Source organism: Musa acuminata, chromosome BXJ3-9 (assembly GCF_036884655.1).
Source record: "Musa acuminata AAA Group cultivar baxijiao chromosome BXJ3-9, Cavendish_Baxijiao_AAA, whole genome shotgun sequence".
Lineage (NCBI taxonomy): Eukaryota > Viridiplantae > Streptophyta > Magnoliopsida > Zingiberales > Musaceae > Musa > Musa acuminata.
The window spans coordinates 41,671,105-41,682,104 of NC_088357.1; the positions used below are offsets into that span (position 1 = coordinate 41,671,105).

General features: G+C 33.4%; 1 long non-coding RNA gene across 1 annotated transcript; it reads left to right on the top strand.

Annotated features, from left to right (window-relative positions):
* Positions 1-2,045: 2,045 nt before the first annotated feature.
* LOC135648720 (uncharacterized) lies at positions 2,046-9,625 on the top strand. Its single transcript, XR_010501047.1, has 9 exons — positions 2,046-2,386; positions 2,576-2,722; positions 2,832-2,899; positions 3,136-3,189; positions 3,272-4,888; positions 4,972-5,142; positions 5,223-5,363; positions 5,562-5,624; positions 9,133-9,625. It is a non-coding gene; the product is annotated as an uncharacterized LOC135648720 (long non-coding RNA).
* The last annotated feature ends 1,375 nt before the right edge of the window (positions 9,626-11,000 follow it).

Sequence of the window (11,000 nt, forward strand, 5' to 3'; positions counted from 1 at the left end):
ATTTCAAGGCTATCCTCAGGCAACTTAGTCTTTAGTGATCGCCTTGGTCAAAACCAAGTGAATTTCTAATGATGACAGATATATTCACTACTATCATAAATATCACTACTTCGAATAGACATATTCAGATTCTTTCTATTAAGATTAATGCTTTTGCGGTTAATCAGTCAAAAGACATTATGGATAAATTTATAAAAATTTTTATTTATTTATGAAACTAGCCCCTTCTACCCCTCCCTCTAACTAGTGTTGGCCTACATCCTTTGGAGGTGATGGGCTAGATTTTAACAGTTTGGTCAAGCTTATTAAGCATAGTAAAATTTAGGATGCGGTGAGGTCTATGGGTTATGATAAAAGCTTAGGTTCTGATAATAACTTTTATAAAACTTGAAAACCATATCTCAACATAGTTTCTAATTCTACGTGGGTCTCCATTAATCATTTCCTTTGTACTTCTATTTTTGCATTAACTTTGGGTTCAAACTTTTATTTTTTTTTTCTCTAAATGTCCTAATCCTAATGCTATTCTGGATTATAAACTTATCTCCTTATGTAATATTATTTATCACATTTTGACCCTTGCTTGCTAATAGGATCAAACCCTTCTCACCTGATTTAATTGTCATGGAGCAATCTATTTTTCTCTTGCTCGTAAGGGTAAAAATCCTTTTATCATTATTAAAGTTGATTTAGAAAAAAACTATAATAGGCTTTTATAAAATGTTGTTTTCAAAGCTTTGCATGCTTTTACTGAGGTGTTCATTTATTGGATTTATGCATCTCTATTCCTAAATTTTCTTATTTAATTAATGAGAAATCATCTAAGTTTTTTAAGGTAGGTAGGGGTTTTAAACAGGATAATCCCTTATCTCTCTGCCTCTGGCTCAGTTCTTAACTTATCTTCTTACCAAGGTTGTTGAGAATGGTAAACTTATCCTTTTTTAATTTTAAGAATAAATTTTTTGCTTTAGAGTTAATAAAAAATAATATATATTTTTGCTTTAGAGGTAATAAAAAATAATATAGAATGATCATTGATCTCTTTCATGCCAATGAATATTTTATCAATCAAAGAATGAATCTTAGGAAATATAAAGATTTCATCATGCTAATAGGCAAACTATGTCTTCCATTTGTGGGTTCTTTAGTATTAAGGAGGGTAAATTCCCTTTTAAGTACCTATAAACCATGAGCTCTCCTCATCGTATGTTTGCTTTAGCTTCTGATTCTTGTGTGTAAATTGTTCAATAGAAACTTAGTTCTTAGTAAGCTAATTATCTATCTCAAGCCGATAAGATTACTCTGATTAAGTCGATTCTTATGTCTGTTATTATCCATTTACTTATTGTTTCTTGGATACTTAGAATCTTGGATTCTTATGTGTCAAAAATTAATCTTGGATATTTAGAATCTTGGAATCGTGGATACTTAGAATCTCCCAAACCGACTACAGTCAATTTATTATTCCTAGTGTGACTTGGTATATTTAAAGCTACCTACTTCTCATTATATTGCTGCATTTGGTATTGTAGATACTTAGGCATTGTTTGCTATGTGGTGTTCAATTTGATGAGTTATCTCATATTTACTTTCATTGTCATTTTAGTCGATCGCATTTTTGAATTTTTTGAGCATAAGTTGGATTTAAAGTTTGGATTGTTTGGTTACCTTTATGGGTCCGTAATGATATCTTATTTAGTAAAAAATAATAATACCTAAAATTTTTGTGATAATATTAGTGATAAAATTATTACTAATTTATGATTTTTAAAAAATTTAATTACGATTTTTTAGTGACAATATATTTTAATAATAATAATATTATTATTATAAAAAATATGATTAATGTGGCGTCGAGTATTTAAAATTACGTAACCCGATGACCGATGGATGACCAGTGAGTTGAGTACTGCATCGGCATCGAACTTTTAGGTTGCAGTCTTTAAGGTCAGGTGGTGGTGGTTTCCCGAGGAGCCAAGCGATGACGTGGAGGAGGTGTAAAAATTGGGGGGGGGGGGGGGGGGGGGGGAAGACGGACGCGTGGAACGGTGCCGTTGGATCCGTTGCGGGCGACGACAGGAGATGCAGAGCGGGGCCGTTCCACCCGTATCTGAAACGGCTGGGTGCTTCGTCGGAGCTCTCCGGCAGCGGACGGAACGGTTGGTGGAGAAGATATTTCTTCTTCTACTGGTGCAGATGCCGGCGCGGCGGTTACTCAGGGAGGGAGAGTGTCGGAGCATTCTCAGGCGAAATCCTCATGGCTTAAATCCTCGTCGAGCCATGTCGTAGGCGAAACACGACGTCCCAAATCGACGAAGGACTCCGCAAAGGAACTGGATCAGTGGATCGCGAATGTGAAGAAAGGGCAGCATCCAGAGGCGAATACGTAAGGGCACCCTTGCTTGGTTTTCTCTGTGGCAAAGAGTTGAGGAGTCTGATTCAATTTGTACTCTCGCGAGTCCGCGTGAATCGGAATTTATCCTTAAATCTGTCTTCTGTAAATGGTAGACTTTATGTTTCTGTAAGTCAGAATTTAATTTAAATTTTTCTGGACTATTATATTCATTGTAAACAGGTTAAGGAGACTCTTGTTGAGGAGTCAAATGTACAACCGGTTAATAGCCCTGTGACTGTTTGTGGTGACATCCATGGCCAGTTTCATGATCTAATGAAACTTTTTCAAACTGGAGGTCATGTTCCTGAGACAAATTACATATTCATGGTGAAGTTCTTCTCATTTTAAGCAAATTGAAGATTTTTTTTTATGTATGTTATTATGCAAGAATACCAATATGAATGTATGGTTCAAAATTTGCCTACATCAAAGCCAGGGTGACTTTGTCGATCGTGGTTATAACAATCTGGAAGTTTTCACAATTCTTTTGCTTCTGAAAGCCAGGTAAAATTTATATTCGTGTAGTGTTGTTCATTTTTTCAGTCTGCTTTCTACTAAGTATATTGTATGCATGATTTGCAAGAATCAGGGGGCAGATGTGCCAGCACAAGTTTCTTTTGTTTCTTTTATCCTATATACATTATATACATTTGTGAAAGATAACTATCATCTCTAGTCTTAATTACTTTGGATCTTTCTAATGTTGAATAGCTATGTATGGTTTTCCTTTATGTATGCAGAACTTGGGACTGGAGGATGTTGGAGTAGAGTTGGCAAAGATTGGTGCAGTATTGGTACATATGAATTCACCAACTTAATTTATTGTGTCTCAGAAGTACTTCATAGCCTTTGTATGAAAACAGTAATTTGATTCAGGTTGATGAATACTCTCCAACATCAGTTGATTCCATTTGGGCTGTTGGAGATGCTACAGATAGAGTGAACTTGACCCCTGTTGCATTGATGGAAGGGAGGGGCATTTGCTGAAACTGTGTTTGGTAATGAACCCACAAAACCAGATTACAGATTTGTATCTATAGCATTGTAGGGGTAATTTGTAGATGGTGCTCTAGAAAGAAATGATGTCTGGTAAACTATGGCCTGATTATGATTAGTGAAACAAGCATGTTACAAGAAGATGAGAATATTTAGAATCCCTGTATTCTCTTGCATAAGCATTTTGTCAAGATTATCTCCACTAGCAACGTCAGCTAGCTAGTTAAATTGTTCTAAATGAGCCTCCGGAGTCATCTCTAATCTAATATTTGTTTATCATTATCATTTTCTTTTGCAACCTACTAGTTGTCGTTACTCGTCACATATGATAGAAGTTGATGTGTTGTTTTTCTTTGTCTTTAGTTTTGCAGAATGTCATTATTCAACCTCCTGATGCTATGGGTCAGGTATGCAGCAAAATAAAGTTTATATAGGCTTCATGGAAGATGGACTTTGCCAAATTTTATTGGCAACTATCAACCTAAAGGCTATTTGGAATGTAGGATCTACTCTCTGGTTTATAGATGAAGCTTGTGTAAGAAATAACAATCCTCTAAATAATACATGGAAATAATTACAACAGAAGATGAACACAATCAATTTTGATTTACAGATTTATATTCATCGAAGAGGAAAAGATGCATAAACCTGCTATTTTGTGTTAAAAAATTAGCTATAACAACTAAGCAATTAAATTGGTTTCAGGCTTAAAATTCCATATTTCAGTGTTATGGTAACCAGCTTTAACAGTACCAGTTTTTTAAATGTTATGGCAACCCTTTTTGACAAGTAATTCTGTACGATAATGTCTTTTGTCTTAGCTTGTGAAGTCCATCATTGCCTTGCCACAAGCTGACAATTATCCCCATCGGAAAGAACTTTCTTTTTTATTTCTTTTAATGTACTTGAACGGAGTGTTACAAAGATAGCCTTTTACAACCATAAACCTCCTAGATCTAATAAGGTGGAACCTGCCCCGAGGTCATGAACATATTTGCTGGTTGTCAACCGCAAGCAGTAGCCTGGTATTGTTAAATGGATTAGTCTATGGTGCAGTAACTCATGGCACCTTTTGATTTCAATTTCTTATGATCAGGTGCTTCCTGTGCTATGTTGGGTAAATTGCAAAATTATTTTTAGGGTTTAAGGAAATATATCCTTAGTTTGATGGGTAATATATGATATGAAGAGTGTCCATGCACTTAGTCAACCAAGTAAGAAGCATAGGTGCAAATGGATGATGAGCATTTGTTTGTTGCAGCTTAAGTTTGCATGACGTGTTCTTGTGAGACATGTTAATTCATGCTTCTACATTTGAGACTGTGAATCAACTCTCACTAACAGTATGTTTTAGTTTTCGGGCAAGTAAAGTTAAATGGGTAGTTTGTCGGTGCAAAATAATATCTTATTAGTGGATTGCATGTGTATGACAGAGCTGTGCCCTCTGCTGTATTTTCCCAGCCTCCAATTGGACAAGTTGGTCTTACCGAGGAGCAAGTGAGACAAATTCTGCTGTCATAACTGTTCTTTGAAGTGTGCATTAGATATTCTTTCCCCTCTAATATCCGAAAATGGTGCAGGCTGTTCAAGAGTGTGGTGAAGTTGATATTTTCACAGCCAACTTCAGGCCTCTAAAGGCCACGCTTTCTGGCCTGCCTGATTGGGTGTTTATGAAACTTATTGTGTGTGCAAACACAAATACAGTATTAGGTGTGCACATGTGTGGGGAAGATTCACCAGAGATTATACAGGTTTCTTTGTTTTGCTTTAATTCCATCCCTTTGTATCTTCTAGCTTTTAGCTTAGCAGGCTTAAATTTCATATACTTCAGGGGATTGCTATAGCTGTAAAAGCTGGATTGACAAAAGCAGATTTTGATGTCACCGTTGGAATTCATCCAACATCTGCTGAGGAGCTTGTCACCATGAGGAGTCAAACTGGAAAATTCCGGAAGGGTCCTTCCTTAGCCATGGTTTGTTGAGTCTATAATTTGAATTTATCTTTTATGAAAGTAAAATTATAAACATAGTGAATGGCTTAATTTTGTTTCAAGTTTCGTCATGCCATATAAAATTTCACATAGTAATGGAGAATTTATTCTATAATTCTTTATTCTTTGTTTATATCTTAAGTGCTTATCATTTTTTTCCCTTTTTTGCATGACTTCTAGGAGAAGAGTGGCATTGAGATCAAATCACAAAGTTGATGAGTAACTCATGAGTCATCTCATGAGGTATGTCATTAGAATTTTTTACTGTGTGCAGCAAACTTTAGTAACATGCATATTCTTCAAACTTTTTATATATACAACAACAATAAAGTTGTAAGTCTTAATTATTTGGGGTTGACTACATGGATTTTTTTGTCGCCATTGAAATATATAACAAGGTTCGCAATACCGTATCGTACCGGAGTTTCGATCTGGGCTCGGTACCGGTACGGTACGGTATAGGTGTACCGAACGGTACATTCAGGCGTGTCGAGTACTGTAGCAGTTCTACAGTGCTACAGTACTGCTATAGTGTCGGAACGGTAACATATGGTCCGCGTACCGAAAGTCTGTCGGACCGGTACGTACCGCCCGTACCGGGCAATACAGACCGGTACTGCAAACCATGATATATAAAAGTTATTTGTTTAGTTAAGTTTAGACTATTTAATTCTTTATTTATAATTTCTAGTAAGATTATTTTAAGTCTTCCTTTGTTTTTTCTCATATCACTAATATTAATCATTTTACCTCTTCTAATTATCACAACCATAGGTCTCCTAAGTATATATTCATACCATTTTAAACGTTTCTCTCTCATCTCATCCTCTATCGATGTAATATCTAGTTGTTCACAAATAAAAATATTTTTTTAAACTTTCTTAGTAACTCGACACATCCATTTCAACATTCTCATATCGATAATAAATTTTTTGTATATATCATTTTTTAATTGTTCCACACATAAACCATAAAATATTGTTGGTCTCACGATTGTCTTATAAAAATTTTCTTTTAATCTCAAATGTATCTAGTAATCACACAAGATGCTTAGCGCCTCTCACCATTTTAATCGTTCTATTTTTACTCTATGAATAATATGCTTATCAATCTCTCTATATTGTTAAATAATTGATCGAAGATACATAAGACTTTTACTTAAAGAACGTCTTATCCATCTAACTTAACTATACAATCCTACCTATTCCTAGTATTACTAAAATTGCATCTCTTATATTAAGTCTGTGATACTTAATTTAAAACATTTAGTTTCTAAGAATTGCCTCCATAACTCAAGTTTATAATTAATTTCATTTAGGCTCTTATCAACTAAGACAATATTATCAACAAATAATATACACAAAGGAGGTCTATCCTGTAAAGGATTAGTAAGTTCATTCATTATCGATATGAAAAGATAAGGACTTAATACGGATATTTGATATAATCATATACTAATAGAGAACTCACTAGATATGCTCCCTATAGTTATAATAATACTAGTTACATTATCATACATATCTTTAGTAACATCAATAATAAATCCCTAGAAATTTTATCATATGTTTTCTTTAGGTCAATAAAAATTATATGCAAATATTTTTATTTCTTTCTATACTTTTCATTTATCATTTTAATAAATAAATAGCTTCGATCTTCTAAGCATAAAACCAAATTGATTTTCAATGATATTTGTTTCAAACCTTATCATACTTTCAATAACATTCTCAAAGTTCTATAATATGGCTCATGATATTTATTCCTCTATAATTAGAATAGTTTTGAATGTCACCTTTATTTTTATAAATTGACATTAATTTTTTATTTTTTTTTCATGTATCTTTCTTAAACTCTAATTAACCTAGCTATTTTTTGTCATATAAACTTTTCAAAACCTCAATAACGATACCATCACGTCCCACACCTTTGATATTTTCAGCTTTTTTAAGGCATCTTTTACTTCACTAGTTCTAATTTTTTAAATAAATTAATGCTTATTAAATCTATAACTATTATTTATTGTTAAAGTTAAGTCATATGTGGAATGTTCATTAAATAATTTATAAAAATATTTTTTTTCATCTTTTCTTGATTTCATTATCAATAACAAATATTATTTAATCTTCATCTTTAATGCATTTAATATTATCTAAATCCTTACACTTTATTTCTCTATATTTAGTAATTCAATATATATCATTTTCATCATCTTTAATACTTAATTTATTAAAAAAATTATCATAAATTTTATATCTTGTCATACTAATCGTTTCTTAGCTTCTTTTTTAGATTTTTTTATATATTTTAAATGTCTCCTCATTTTTACAATATTATTGATTATTAAAACATGATCTTTTAATAAAAATTATTTTTTGAACTTCCTCACGCTACCACCAATTCTCTATTAAAGCTACACCTTTATCTTTAATTTCACCAAAGATCTCTTTTGTTAAGCTCTTAATTTTATTAGTCATCATAGTCTAAATAATATTAACATTATCTCCATTCAAGCTCCAAATTGCCTCTCTTTTTATCCTATTGTTAAAAATTCGTACATTATCATCTTTAAAGTTTCATAATCTAGTCCTAGTAAAATTTTCTATTATCTTTTTTTTCTTTCATTTTCTATAAATATCTAATACAATCAACCTATGTTGATTCGTCAAACTCTCTCTAAATATAACTTTGTAATTCTTATGTATAATTTTATTTACTTTTCTAGTGAGAAAAAGGTATCCGACTATAATTGGGATTACACTGTATAAGTAACCAAATGTTTCTCTCTTTTTTAAATGAGTATTTATAATTATAAGATCATGCAAAATTGTAAAATTCAAAATCATACCATCATTTTCACTTCTCTCCCCATAACCAAAGCGCCCATGCACACCTCTTTATTTATCATATATTTTCCTTACATGTCCATTCAAATCTTCTTCAATTGTAAGTTTTTAAGTTATAGGTATTTATTAAATGATATCATCTAAGCTTTCCAAAAAAAATTTTTTGTTTGATCATCTAATCCAACTTGAGGGGTATAAGTACAAATGACATTCAAAATATCTTGTCCTTTGACAAATTTTAAAACTATAGTTCTATCTTCAAATCTTTTCACATCTGCAACATTATTGTTAACATTCTTATCAACAACAATTCTTACATTATTTCTATGTTTAATTTTTTCAATATACTAAATTTTAAATCCATTATTATTAATCTCTCTAAAATTTTTCCCTACCCACTTAGTCTCTTGTAATCAAATAATATTTATTCTTCTTCTTATCATAGTGTTTATCAATTCTAATCTCTTTTATAAAAGTATTCTTATATTCCAAGTTGCTTACTTAATCCTTTGTTCTTGGACTAATTTTTTTTACTCTCATTGATCCAAAGCAATGAGATAACCCTTGCTTACTTTACACCATGTCCAAGTGTTGATGTGATGGTCTATTTCTGGGCGACCTCCTAGCCCACCGTTTGTAATTCGGAGCACCCAAAAAATGAAGGTGTCTCGCGTCACTTTCATGAGATTAACTTTATACTGAAATCGATTAAGATCTATGTTCATGAGATCTAACATAATTTTACGTTAGTTGTCAGTCACCTAACATAACCTTTTACCTTCAAACTTTTCATGTGTGCATTAACTTATTAAATAAGCTAGATTCATGTGACAATGAACTTGCATCATCCACTAGCTGCATATTTTTGATGGATGTGATTTTTTTACTTTGAAATTTTGATTCTTCAGAATATAAACCAAATAAAATACAGTGCTGCAGCTTCTACGGCCAGGAAGCGTTATGCAGCAGTGAGTCTCACAATCAGGCAGGAATTGTGCAGCAATGGAGCGTTTGCAGTGATCATTACTGGTGTAAACCTTTTTGATGCTGCATAAGTACTTCACTGATCTTTTCTGGATTGATGGCGATAGTGTACTACATAGGATTGCTTCCTCTTCATCTAGACTTGGCAAAAGATTAACTTCTCGTAGGAAGTGCTTGATGTTCAGTTTTCACGGAAGACTACAAGACATGCCACTCGAGGCTCATCCCTGCAAAGGGTGTAGAATACAGTAGTATATGAATAGCAAGTTAATTCTGAACGATGTAACCGGGTCATTTTTGATCGAAGTATTCGTGTATTTATTTTAAACCATCTCTTGATGCTTGAACAGATCATATGTAAAAAGTAGTCTAATCAAATTACACTGAGGAAATCTACCAATGATTTATATTTCTTTATGACATGGAGCTTATTTCTTTCTGACACTCTAATTAGTACATCGAAAGTGGGTAAAAATATTAAGTTTGGCTTATAGGGGTATGATGATGAGTGTATTATGTTAATTCCAGTTTAAGTATTTTTGTCAGTGATTTGGATCAAACAGAGTTATTGGCTAATTAGCTCATCAGGCTCGGATCGTGACATTTGGTATTAGAGCTGACATAGTATTTAAACAGGGTGAGATGGCTCAAGTAAGAAAGAGTTACTCGTGGATAGAGTCAGAGAACTCATCACGGTATGAAGCCACCACTAGGCTAAACCTCACATGTACTATGTTAGGGTTCGATATGGGTTATGTTGGGTCTTGACGATGACGTCAAGCTAATTGAGTGTGGGTGATTGTGATACCCCAATTAGTCTTACATCGGAAGTGGACAAAGATTAAGTTTGACTTATAAGGATCTAATGAGTGTATTATGTTAATTTTAACAAGTATTTATAATATCAGTACTCTATTGGGTAAGGTATTGTGTAGAGGAGAATGTTTTTTATTTTGTTTTTGACTGACATAGCAGATCTTTTCTGATGATTTGTCTTTTCCATCGTTGTGGCAGTACGTGTTTAGCCCTGAGAACAAATATTTTCTCAATCGGCATATACTATGAATAATAATATTATGTGATGATTGAACAAAACATTCTTGTCATGCAATTGCACCAAAAAAGATACTCGCAGACTCGCAAGAGAATGCGATCGACTACTATATTCTGCGGCATCGTTGAGGATTGCAGCTGTGGCACGCTAACTCGATCGACAACTATATTATGAGGACACATTTTCTTGTGGCAGCGAACCAACCAAAATGGAATCAAATAACCACATCGACTTAAGCCACAAAATCTTGCACATCAAATATTAACAATCTATCATCCAAACAATCGCACTATCGCAATAACTCCCACAAATGAAACGAGAAATAAAGAACAATACGATCGCATACTGCAAACCTCCCGCGAGGCAACATAGAATTGGAATAACGAATAGTATGATCACGATCGCCTATACAGCACAGACACACATCGTTTTGCAACGAACAGCGGCGAGAGCAAAATAAATTGGTGTAAATTTTGATGTGGAAGCGGTTTTGGAGTGAACTCAAGTTCCTTCTTGTGTTGTTAGTCTCACAGCAAATTTTACTTCTTTCTGACCTCGAAAGGTATCGAACACGTACGAAACTAAACCATGTGGATTTTGGGTTCCAACGACTTGGATGAGCTCTCAAAGGGAGTTCTCAATACATGTGGAACACACGCCTTTTATAGTGGGCTACGAGAATCGTTACTTCCGAGATTGTCAAACGGTTATAAGAACGGTTGCATGTCACTCTCGGGA